At 40.5% G+C, this 13,250-nt stretch overlaps 1 pseudogene; it reads right to left on the reverse strand.

The window, feature by feature from the left end:
* LOC147087517 (Fc receptor-like protein 5) overlaps nucleotides 1-13,250 on the reverse strand; it is a 35,346-nt pseudogene that overhangs the window by 10,578 nt on the left and 11,518 nt on the right.

A 13,250-nucleotide genomic window follows, 5' to 3' on the forward strand; every position in this document is an offset into this window, starting at 1 on the left:
TTGCAATATACATTTATTTATTGGTGTTGCCCTGAGAACACTTATGTTCTTCTGATCTAGTGTGTTGCATTATCAGAAGAGAGTTTGCCATCACCTACTTTAATTTCCTTGGTTACCCTTCTTTTCCAATTTCAATCACCAGTCAGTAGTTCCAGATCCAAGATGTGTCTATGAATTAGCGGAGCGAACGGTTTAAGGCAGTGGGTTAACTTTACAGATATTGTGGCATTTATAAATTTCATCTCGAAACAACAAGATTTAAAGTATGCAAGCTGGTCAGTTTTGCTGAATATCTATGTCACTTCTTAAACATTCTATGCAAACATTTCTTTTCAGTTGATATTGACAGGCAGAAACGAGTTGTACCATTGCGTCTTGTCAATAACTGTCCTGAACACAGCACCTGGTCAGTACGATCTCCGTCAACCAACTGACCTGAGGCCATTCACTCACACATCTCCACATCAGTTGTGTCTCACCTACTAAGAGATACCACCATTTTTATTTATTTGTTCCTTCCATTTGTTACAATCTATCGATTGCGCCCTCCTTGCGGCCACGTTCACAACCAGCATCTCTCAGCCGCTTCCCCGTTCGCCCTTCCAAACTTACCAGTGGAACAGCACCTCCCATCTGCTCCTGTGCTCCAATCCGATTAATATAACAAGAATATATTCTCAACCTGACACAGAGGGAGGAATGGATTGGATTTTAGGCAGTGGTATTTTTCCCATAGAGCAGTGGGCCTCTGAAATGCGTTGCCAGCAGGTGTTGTGGGTGCTGACTCCCTGATCAGCTGATGGGCAAACACATGGCAGATGAAGTTTAATGCAGAGAAGTATGGCGTGATATATTTTAGTAGGACGAATGAGGAGAGGCAATGTCTGCGTAATAGTACAATTTTAAATGGGTGCCTGAACAGAGAGACCTGGATGTGTATGTGCACAAATCTTTGAAGGTGGTAGGACACGATCAGAATGCTGTTAAAGAAAGCATATGGATGCTTGGATTTCTCAATAGAGGAAGAGAGAAGAAAATTAAATAAGTTATGCTAAACGTACATTGTATTATCCCGTCTAAGGAATCAGGCTCATAGCGAATGCCAACCGGTTTCAAACAGCGTTCGATTGTCCTTTCCACACAGGATACCATCTGTCCTGTGCTGCACATATACCAGCACGTTATAGAAACAACAGATCAATATTTTGATGAATTCAACGCCTCTTGGAATACTCAAACTTCACCAGCTTAAATTCTGGATTATCCTACACATGCTTAACTTTTTTGTTTTAATTTTTCAATTATTTTCCCTTTCTTTTAATAAGGAGGCAACCTACCTCGGAACACTTGTCTAAGGGCAACACCTACTTCTTTTGTCCTTCGGTGGAATGGGCACGTCCCATGTCTGAGCTCAGGCGATATGTGTCCAATTGCAGAGGGTATAAACATGGACGCTGATTGCCTCCTTAGTGGACATCCACTAATCAACACCTTACAACGGGGCCACTATATGGAAGGATAGGAAGAAAGGAAAAAATGTGTGGTAGCTCTGTCGATAAAGGATGAGAACAGTACAGTTGTCAGAAATGATGTTGGCTCAGAAGAGCAAGATGTAGAATCAGTTTGGGTGGAGATAAGTAATAATAAGGGAAATAATTCACCGGTGGGTGTAGGCTGCAGGCCTCCTAACAGTGGCTACATTCTAGGACAGATTATAAATCAATACATATTGGTGGCCTGTAAGAAATGTACTACAATAAGCATGGGCGATTTTAAGTTGCATATAGATTGGACAAATCAAACTGGCAAAGGTAGCCTTGAGGGCAAGTTCATAGAATGTATTAGGGACGCTTTCTTAAAACATTACGTTGTGGACCTAACCAGGGAACAGGCTATCACAGACCTCGTAATGTGTAATGAGACTATTTAATTAATGATCTAATCGTAATGGATCCTCTAGGGAATAGTGATCATAAACTGAAAGAATTTCATGTAAATTTTGAGGGTGAGGAACTGTCGTCTGAAACTAGTGTCTTAAACTTAATTAAAGGCAATTACAAAGGCATGAAGTAGACTGGGAAAAGAGATTAACATGGAAGATGGTAGATAAACAGTGGTAGACATTTAAGGAGATATTTCATAACACTCAACAAAGACATATTCCAGTGAGAAAGACATCCTCTACGATAACGATGAGCTATCCATGGCTAACTAAGGCAGTTAAAGATGGCATCGAATTTAAATAAAAGGCACACAATGTTGTGAAGAACAGTGGTAGGCCAGAAGATTGGGAATTTTAGAAACCAGCAAAGGGTGATAAAAAATAAAGAGAGAGAAAATAGTTTATGGGAGTAAACTAGCAAGAAATATAAAAACAGAGAGTAGTAGCTTCCACAAGTATAAAAAATGAAGAGAGTAGCGTAATTGGACGTTGGTCGCTTAGAGGAATAGACTGAGAATTAACAATGGGAAACAGGGTAATGCTAGAGACTTTGAACACATATTTTGTATCTGTCTTCACGGTAGACAACCCTAAAAGCATCCTAATAATAGTAGATCATCAAGGGGCAAAACTGAGGTAGGAAGTTAAAACATTCACTATCACTAGAGAAAAAGTATTAGGCAAACTAATGGGACTAAAGGCTGACAAGTCCCCTGGACCTGATGGCCTGCATCCTAAGGTCGTAAAAGATGTGGCTGCAGAGATAGTGGATGCCATGGGTATAATGTTCCAACATTCCCTAGATTATGGAAAGGTTCCAGAGGATTGGAAAACTGCAAATGTAAATCGCCTATTCAACAAAGAAGGGAGAGTAAAATCAGGAAATTATAAGCCAGTTAGCCAGACATCTGTCATTGGGAACTTTCAGGAATCCATTATTAAGGGAGCAGTAGAATGACATTTAGAAAATCATAATGCAATCAAGCAGAGTCAACATGGTTTAAAGGTGGGGAATTCGTGTTTGACAAAATTAGTAGAGTTGTTTGAGGTTGTAACAAGCAAAGTGGATCAAGTGTGCCATTAGATGTAGTGTAATTGGATTCCTAGAAGGCATTCGATAAGGTGCCACATAAAAGGTTAATGCACAAGATTATATCTCACGTGGTTGTGGGTAATAATAGCAAGAATAGAGGATTAGCTAACTAACACAAAATGGAGATTCAGGATAAACTGATCTTTTTCAGGTTGGCAAACTGTAATGAGTGGAGTGCCACAAGAATCAGTGCAGGGGCGTCAACTATTTGCAATCAGTATTAATGACTTGGCTGAGGGGACCGATTGTACTGTAGCCAAATTTGCAGACGCCACAAAGAGAGTTGGGAAAGCAAGTTGTGAGGAGGACACAGAATGAGCAAAAGTATACAGATAGGTTAATTGGGTGGGCAAAAAATTGGCTGATGGAGTATAATGTGGGATGGCAGAGCGGGCCTGGGTTTAATGCTGATCTGAAAGAAGTGCTCTCCGACAGAGCTGCACCCCCTCACCATTGCCCTCATGTAGGCTGGGAATATCAAAGTCTCCAAGCAGTTACTGGGAGCAGTGCTGATGCTGACCATTGAGGAGATTGTCTGCTCACTGTTTGCATCAATAACATTGGAGCATCTCAAAGACAGGACAAACTGCAAAAATATATGGACTGAACGTGGGAAGCAGCAAAATAATAAACTAAAAAATTCGAATTGCTGCCTTCCAACTCTCCTCAATGCGATATAACTTAAATGAAACCTTCCAGCCTCTGATGAAATGCTTCCACACAGTTAGAAATGTTTCCGAAATGATGTTCATTTGGAATATGTGAATGAAGATGTGGAAGAGAAGCTGTACAGCTCTGCTGCTTAAACCTCTTTCCCTCTCCGCAGCCATGCGGATCAATGTGAAACTGTGTCTGGGGGCTCACATTTCCCGAAAGGAAAGTTGTGTGGTTAGAAGCGTATAGTTAAAGAAATGCAGTTATAACCTTCACGCAGAATCAAGTGCCGTTGCACCAAACCCGAGCATTCCTTTGTGGGTTCATCAATTTCACTGCGTGAGAAACTGATTTTTAAGAAAGCCTTTTATCAAAGAGGCTGAGTTTGATATTTCTTCCTCCATTTGTTTCGGTAAAAGATCTGCCAGGACTATGTCTGGAGTGTAAAGGAATGTTAAAATTCACAGAACGAGTGAATCCCTTATGCGTTACCTGGCAGAATTCCTTCCCAGGAAGGAGGTCACTGAGCTTCTGAACTAAAGGTGACGCTTTACCGTTGCAGATAGAGCATCTTTCATTGGCTGCTAATGGCGTGAGATAATCACCTAATTCAGGATCTGCTTCTGATTGTGTGGGTGCTAGCGTTCACAACTGGGCTTTAGTTGATTGCCATAAGAGTTGTTGGATTGTGGTACCAATATAACTTCTCGAGATCAGAAGTTACTGTTGGGGAACAAATGTATTTTGATCAGCGATGATCTTATTAAATGGTCGAGCAGGCTCGAAGGGCCGAGTAGCCTACTCCTGCTCCAATTGCTTTTAACTTATGTTATGAATATATTTTGCTAATATCCGTACCTCAACACCTCTACATCTGCTGTAATCTCTTTAAATATGGGTCTGCACAAACTGGTGCAGACAATTGTTTGAACTGGTTATTGCATTGCCATTGGTCAGTTAGTTTAAGGTTTAGCGTGTCTGTGTAGTTTGACTTAGCGACATCTCCAGTTGCTATTTTATTGCTGAAATAGTTGAACAAATGTCAGAACTGTTAAGCGTTCACTGCAGATGAAGAGAGCTTATATTCATATCACTAATAAATAATACATATTACATCCTTCGTGAATTTAGCACAGATTCATTTCACAAACTTTTATAGCTAAAGCACACAGCGAGCTGTCTCTCTCTATTTATTTATCTCTCTATGTAACAGTCACTCTGTGTATGCAAGAACAACTATCATATAATTCACCGATTAGCTTTGGCCAACTCAAATTTCTCTTGTAAAATTTACAAGTGAAGATGAGTTACAATTTGAAAGAAGTGATACTCAAATAAATCTTAAATACAGGCTCGGTTCCACGAACTCTAGGGACAGGGCAAACGTCTCCAAACTCGAGAAGCAATATCACATCCATAAGACAGGTAGACGACAACAATTAAACTGCATTTGATTAATTCCAAAAGTTAATGGTTTAAAAGCTTATGTTATCATTATGGATGTGCATCATAAGAGAGAATGATTCGCTTTGTCTATCTATCACACACACACACCACAAAAACCATTGATAGAAAGAGATATGGACATTTCTTGTACACACGATTGAATTCAAAATCAAGTGTTTCCGATTCGGTGTACTGTCAAACTCTGCTCCGGAAATAATGTCACTTGTATATGGCATCTTACATATCATCTGTTTACACAGCAGTCTCTTCGCCGCCTCTTTCGACAGAATGTATTACTTCAGTAACATCATCTACCAGAAGATAAAGGAAATGGGTATCATCAAGGCTGCTCAACCAAGTGATGGACTGTCATTGATATCGTCATGAGACGAATCGACCATATAATTACATGTTATTCAGGCGCAAACCTCCGGTTCACAGAACGTATTTGCAGTTCACATGATTTTCGCTTGGTCATTTGTGTAAACATTTGCTGCGGCAAATTAACATGCCAACATTTCCAATTCAACTTTGCGATATCAGCTGTCATGAGAAAATTAGAGTTGCTAGCCATGAGTTGGCGCTCTGTCATAAATTCTAAATTGCCTCTCCCGACGTTTTTCATAAATTTGCTAAACAACTTATGTTCAACAAGTGATTAAGGGCAACGCCAATAAACATTTACTACCATTATTAAAACACTTTTGTCTGTGCGTGCATTTCCTGTACAACTTACGGCAATAATGATTTCTGGGCATCCGCTTAGAACATAATAACATAAGAAATAGGAGCACGAGTCGGCCATTTGTCCCCTTGAGCCTGCTCCACAATTCATTAAGATCATAGCTGATCTGGTCTTGACTTCAACTCCAATTCCTAGCCCGCTCCCCATAACCCCTGTCTCCCTTATCATTGAAAAATATGTCTATCTCCAGCTTAAACATATTCAATGACCCAGCCTCCACAGCTCTCTGGGGTAGAGAATTCCAAAGATTCACGACCCTCTGAGAGAAGAAATTGCTCCTCATCTCCATTTTAATTAGGTGACATCTTATTCTGAAACTATGGCCCCTAGTTCTAGATTGCCCCACGATGGAAAACATCCTCTCTGCATCTACCCTGTCAAGCCCCCTCAGAATCATCTACCTTTCAATAAGATCACCTCTCATTCTTCTAAACTCCAATGAGGACAGGCACAACCTAGTGATCCTTCTCTGAACTGCCTCCAGTGCAATTTTTTCCCTCCTTAAATAAGGAGACCAAAATTGTACGCAGTACTCCAGGTGTGCTCTCAGCAACGCCCTGTACAGTTGTAGCTAGACATCCCTCCTTTTATACTCCACCCCCTTGCAATAAAGGCCAACATTCCATTAGCCTTCCTAATTATTGCTGTACCTGCATGGTAACTTTTTGTGTTTCATGTACAAGAACACCAGATCCCTCTGTAACATAGCATTTTGTAGACTCTCTCCATTTGAATAATGTTTTTTTAATTTTTCTTGAAAAAGTGTATAACCTCACATTTTCCCACATTATACTTCATCTGCCAAATATTGGCCCAATCACTGAACCTATCTATAGCCCTTTGCAGGTTATTTGTGTCCTCTTCACAGCTTGCTTTCCCACCTATCACTGGATCATCGGCAAATTTGGCTAAATTACACTCGTCCCTTCTTCCAAGTCATTATTATAGATTGTTTACAGCTGATGCCCCAGCACTGATCCCTGTGGCACTCAACATGGTAGAGTTTGACAAACTGATAATGACCCATTTATCCCGACTCGCTGTTTCCTACTGTTTAGCCAATCCTTGATGCATGCTAATATATTACCCCAACCTCATGAGGTCTTATCTTGTACAGTAACCTTTTAAGAGGCACCTTATGGAATGCCTTCTTGGAATATAATTACACTACATCTACTGGTTCCACTCTCAGATACACTTTCTACTCCTTGCTACCCTTACCAGAGTCAGTTAGTATTTGATTGGATAATAATGGATTGACTCCATCGATAATAGTTTATTGCAAAATGTTGTCAAATCTCTGTATTAGGAGAAAGGGATGATCATCACCATAACAATGAATGTGTCTGTGTTGAGTCTGTTTGCGTGACGAAGATGTTATTACCTTTTAAACAGTGCATTGTGAATAACTGGTGTTCCAAACATTTAACAGGGTTGAAATGAGTTTAGCATAATTTTGCAAATAGATGTAACAGGAAGCATAGAACATTCTGATTGGTGGCAATGGGGCTGAAGTGTAAGCTCTCAAAGTTCTCTCATAGCTTGCTATTAAAACTGGTAAATATCAATAAACTGAAGGATATTTTGATATAGATATAATCGGTGTAGACAATTTAAAGGAAAATGCAAATGACCAATCTGAAAGCATTTATTTTGCTAGTTATTTACAACTCCACCACTTTTTGTTAAGTTCCCGCCAACCGTCACCACCTTGTTGTCTTTATCACCACTTTTCTTGCACTGTCAAAGAGTGAGTAAATAAACTGCACATTTTTGTCGAAGAGGATTATTATAAGGCCCTTCAGTTTCCACATTGCAACAAACTTTAGTAGTAGTGTGGACATTTAATAATGTTAAAGTTAATACTTATTTACAGCACGGTGTGAAAAGCAAAATCTCTTCCTTTCTGACTTTAATCTGGAACGAAATATTGCGGGGAATCAGCAATCCTTTACACGTTCCGTCACGATGTTTCTTTGCATTTATCGGTTTGCACTCTATTCTCAGTATAATCAGAGTCCAACACAGGATAAATGCGGCGAGGCACAAACGAATTGGGATTGAATAAGATGTTAAGGAAGATCCTAGAAGATTATAGAAAGAGAGAATGATAATGGGAAATTCTCCCGTTTCCACTGCAAACACAACTACAGGGTCACTCTGTAATCCTTTCTAACCTTTGATTGGCAAGTACGGAACAATCATGATATTCTCATTCAGCATTAATGATCAGGGACAGAATCACACTGGGATGAATGTAATCGCCCTACGTTTCTCTGTGTTATTCACCCTACCTCAACTTGAGCTCAACCAAAACTCCGCTACCCATATCCTAACTCACCCCTGTGCTCACTGATTCCCATTTGCTCCCGTTCCGACAAAGCCCTAATTTGCAAACGCACATTCCTGGTTTCAAATCATTCCATGGCTCTTACCCCCTTCCTATCTCTGCAACCTCCACCAGCCCTACAATTCTCATCGTACTCTTCAAATCACTCCATGGACCTCTCGCCCTCCATATCTCTGTTTCCTCCTCCAGCCCTACAATTCTCATTCTCGTCTTGAAATCCCTCCATGGACCTCGCCCCTCTCTCTCTCTCTCTGTAACCTCCTCCAGCCCTAAAATTCACATTCTCATCTTGAAATCTCTGCATGGACATTGCCCCCTTCCCACCTCTGTAACCCCCTCCAGCCGTAATATTCTCACTCTCCAGTTTAAATCGCTCCAAGGCCCTCGCCCCCTCCTTATCCATGTAAACTCCTCCAGACCTACAATTCTCATTCTCGTCTTCAAATCCCTCCATGGACCTCGCATCACCCTATCTCTGTAACCTGCTCCTTCTTCCCTCCAACCATCCGAAATCTGGGCCCGCCTCCAATTCTGACGTCATTTGCATCTTTGATTTTATTCGCTGCACCATTGGGGGCCGTGCCTTCAGCAGCCTGTGCCCTAAGCTTTGGAATTCCCTCAGTAATCCTCTCTGACTCTCTACCACTCTTTCCTCAATTTCAGACGCTGATTAAAACCTACCTATTTGACCAGGCTGTTGGCCATCTGCCGACGTTCTCCTTATGTGGCTAAATGTTCTTCTGAAGCGCCTTGGTACGTGTTACTAGTTAAAGGCACCATATCAATACAAGTTGTTGTTGTTGAAGTCCCTGTAGGTATCTAAATTACTGGATTCTGCCTATTTGTACCGGCAATAGCTGCTGCCGATTAAGATTGATTACTTCATTACTTGGTTGATTTAATCAATTGTTAAAATCAACTTTATGACCATGTCCAGGGTGAAAGACTTTTGAACCAGGTTGGAGGATATTTCCAGCAGAACAACATCACTGGCATGCATTAGGCAGAAGAGTAATCATGGGATGAGGAAAGTTATATTCCCAAAAATGCTAGTTTATTTAAGTTGATTCCTACATCTAATGAACAGGAATCTCAGGCGGAATACAATATGGAAAGAGCGGAATGTTGTGTGCGTTTATGTCTCAGTGTTTGTATGTGAGTTTATGTGTGTGTGAGTGAGTTTGTGTGTGTGTGTGTGTGTGTATATATTTTTGCGTGTGTGTCTTTTTGTGAGTGTGTGTTTGTGAGTGAGTGTTATTGTGTGTGAGTGTGTGTATGTGTGTATGAGTGTGTGTGTGTGTGTGTTTTTGTGTATGTTTGTGTGTGTGTGTATGTGTGCGTGAAAATTTGTGTGTATGCATGATGTCTGTTTATGATTGTATTGTGTGTGCTTGTGTGTGTGAGTATGTGAGTGAGAGTTTGCCTGAGTGTGTGTGAGTATCTGAGTGTTTCTGAGTGTCTGTTTTAGAATGTGTGTGGGTTTGTGTGAATCTGAATGTGTGTGAGTGAATGTGTGTGTATTTTGTGTGTGTGTGTGTGTGTGTGTGTGTGTGAGTGTGTGTGTGAGTGTATGGTTGCGTGTGGGTTTGAGTGTGTGTGTAAGTGTGTGTGTATGAGTGAGGGTGTGTGTATGTTGTGTGTGAGTGTCTTTGAGTGGGGATGTGTGTGTGAGAGTGAGTTACGTGTGAGTTTGCCCGTCCCTCTCTGTCTGTAATGGGAATAAACTGATCATTACAAGGGAAGGCAGAGCCGTGCATTATTTACCATTACATTGTGGATACTATGGGGTAGTTTGTGGATAGGATTGAAACATGCATAGGAGGAATCTAATGGTAACTGCTAAATTAATTGCATTTTCGTTAGAGGGTTCTGAGTTTGGGATAATTTTGTGCAAATAGCGAGAGTGAGGATCATCTCAAATTGAGCGTTTACCTGGCGGTAATATTAAACTTGTAAAATAGCTGTAACATCTCCATCAATGTTTCCTGTGTTAACTGGATAACTGTTATGCTGTTTTTCAGCGAAATATTCCAAGAGAAATTGTAACAACAACTACCAAATTAAATGCAGAAACAATTTCCTTAAAGTCTCGTATGTCTGATTTTTGCACAGTGGTTCTGGGCAAGGGTGGTTCACTTCCAAATACATTTAACGGCAATTAAATATATGCCCCTCTCAAGCACATTAGGAAGAAGCTTCAAATCTATAGGACAAGCATCAGCCTGGTGTGTTACTGGGAAAATCGCAATGACAGGATGAGAAAAATTCTTTCAATCCTGCAACTCATCATATCATTGGATACTTCTAAAGTCAATGGCAACATAGTCAAGTATGACTGATTGATTCACTAATTGCTTCATTGATCCATTGCATTCCTAACTATTTTAATCATACATTAGTCATTCATTCAGTGATAAATTCATTTATTTCTTCTGCAATCAACAAATAAAACAACTGATTCAGCCTAAATGGAAAAGAAATGAACAGAGTGAATATGTGAATCTCACTGACCTCTTACAGTTATAAGTACCGGGTCACTCAGAGCCGATGTTAGCTGTCTCCCCTCCACACTCCCCTCATACAGGCAGCTGAAATTTCCTCCTTCGGCATGATCTATATTATTGATAGTGAAAGTGACAGAATTGCTCCCTATAGCCGCAGGCTGGACACCTGAGTAATTATTTTTTCCGTGCCTGTATAAGTAAAATGTAAAGCCAGGAATGTCCCAGGAGATTGTACAGATAAAGATAACATTTCCACCATTCACAGCAACACTGGAGTCCACTGATATATTTGGTTTGGGTAGACCTGTATTTCAAAAGGAACAAGTATTAACAATCGATTCACAATGTAATACAGACTTACTTTATGGATCCAAAGTATTAATGGTCTGGACTTGTGTATACAGTGTATAATTTCAATGTTTGCATGTCACACAAACTCGTAAAGATAGATAGATGTGAGAATGATAAAAAAAAACACATGAGCTGGGCATAGTCAGGGTTTTGAAATGGGGAGAATCATTGCAGACTAAATTTAACACAGAGAAATATGAAGTGAAGATTTTTGGTAGGAAGCATGAGGAGAGACAATATAACCTACAAGGTATAATATTAATTGGGATGGAGGAAGCGAGAAACCTATTGTCTATGTAAACAATCTTTGAAGGTAGCGATAATGATTGAGAAGTCTGTTGAAATGCTCTATCAATAGAGGAACAGAATACAAAAGTAAGGACGTTGTGATAAACCTTTCTACCTCAATGGTTAAATCCCAGCCGGAGTATTGTGTCTAATTCGGGGCATCACATATTGGGAAGGATTCCAAAGCTAAGGCAAAGGGACTGATTGGACAGCTCTTTCAGAGCAGACACAGGCACGATGGACCGAATGGCCTCCTTCTGTGCCCTGCGATTCTGTGATTAATGGTGTCGCTGACAGTAAAGCTTCAGCCTGTGTGTTCAGGTTCAATGGTAAAAGACCTGAGCTGAGCACAGACACCCTCTCTGTGAATATTAAGCAATGGTATGTTTAAAAACGGATGGTTTCTGTATATACTAAGAGAGTTGAATATACATATTCAAAATCTCTGCTCCTTTCACTCAGCAGCTATTGTGACCGTCAATTCTATCCACTTGCTATTGACGGAGGATCTATATTGGCATTGCTACCGCTCTCCGTGGTTTGTGGTGTTAACCAAATCGCTCAGACAGGTCAGACATGTTGGGGTGAAATTGGAAATCTGGAACATAGATAGTGCAATAATACCCCACAGCCTGCAGAAAATGGTTAGGCATGTGGAGTATTCTGCACAGTTCTGGTCTCCATATTATTAAAATGTTAGAGAGGCAAAGGAGAAAGTGCAAAAAATGATTTTCAAGGATGACCAAAAATTCAGAGTTTAAAACTATCAGTAAATGCTGAACAGACTGTGGAACTTTTCACTGGAAAACAGAAGGCTGAGAGGTGACCTGATGGAGATCTTTAAGATTATGAAAGGATTTGGTAGGCTAGACTTAGTGAAAATGTTTCCACTTGTGTGGGAGTCCCAATCTGGGGGCCTTGAATATCAGATAGTCACTAGTAAATCCCAGATGGTGGCGAGAGTATGTATATCGCTTCCACTTGGAGTGGTTGAGGTGAATAATTTGGATACATCTAGGAGTCACTCGATACACACATGAGGGTGAAGGGACTGGAATAATATATAGATAGGATGAGATGAATTAGTGTGGTAGCAGGCTCGTGTGGAGCTTAAGTACCGGCTTACACCAGCTGGGCCAAATGGTCTGTTCCTGTATGGTAAATCCTATGTCATAATATGTAATGCAACAATGCTCCATTTCCACAACAGTAAATGCCGAATGTTTACCCCATTTTTCAAAGACACTATTAATAACGGAGCGCAGGGAGCCTCTATGTGAAATATATAAACAATTATCATTTAAACTGCTTCGAATTTTTAGTAAAATACCAATACCGTTGATTAGAAGTATTAACAATCGTTATTCCTCTTCACTGACCTGCTATAGTGACCGTCACTGCGTCACTGATCTGGGACCATAACCACCTGCTATTGACAGAGATTCTATATAGGCATCGGTACCGCCCTGCTTGGTTTGTCCCGTTAACCAAGAATGTTCCAATATTGTCCTTTGTGACGATTTGAGAAGTGTTCAGCCGTTGGTTTTCTTTGTAAAAGTAGATTTGACCATGATTCTCTCTGTCTACCGTGCAGGTAATGTTGACCATCTCTCCCTCTGAGTACACCCCAGCCGGTTGATCAAGTGATATCACTGGCGGTGTTAACGGTTCTGTGGTAAAATAAATGGAAAGAACAACAGAAATGGATTTCTGCATTATCTTGTGCCATGAAAGAGTGGTAACTCAGTAACGATTGTAACATATTAATGGGGAATGTTTGCATCGGCGACTGAGATTCTACAAAAGTGGAATTGATGGTTTCAAACAGAATTGGACAGAAAATAAACCAGCTGGGGGTCTAGTCCCAAAACCTTGGC

The sequence above is a fragment of the Somniosus microcephalus genome, unplaced genomic scaffold, assembly GCF_052327205.1.
Source record: "Somniosus microcephalus isolate GS21.2 unplaced genomic scaffold, FLI_Smic_1.0 unresolved_chr5, whole genome shotgun sequence".
Lineage (NCBI taxonomy): Eukaryota > Metazoa > Chordata > Chondrichthyes > Squaliformes > Somniosidae > Somniosus > Somniosus microcephalus.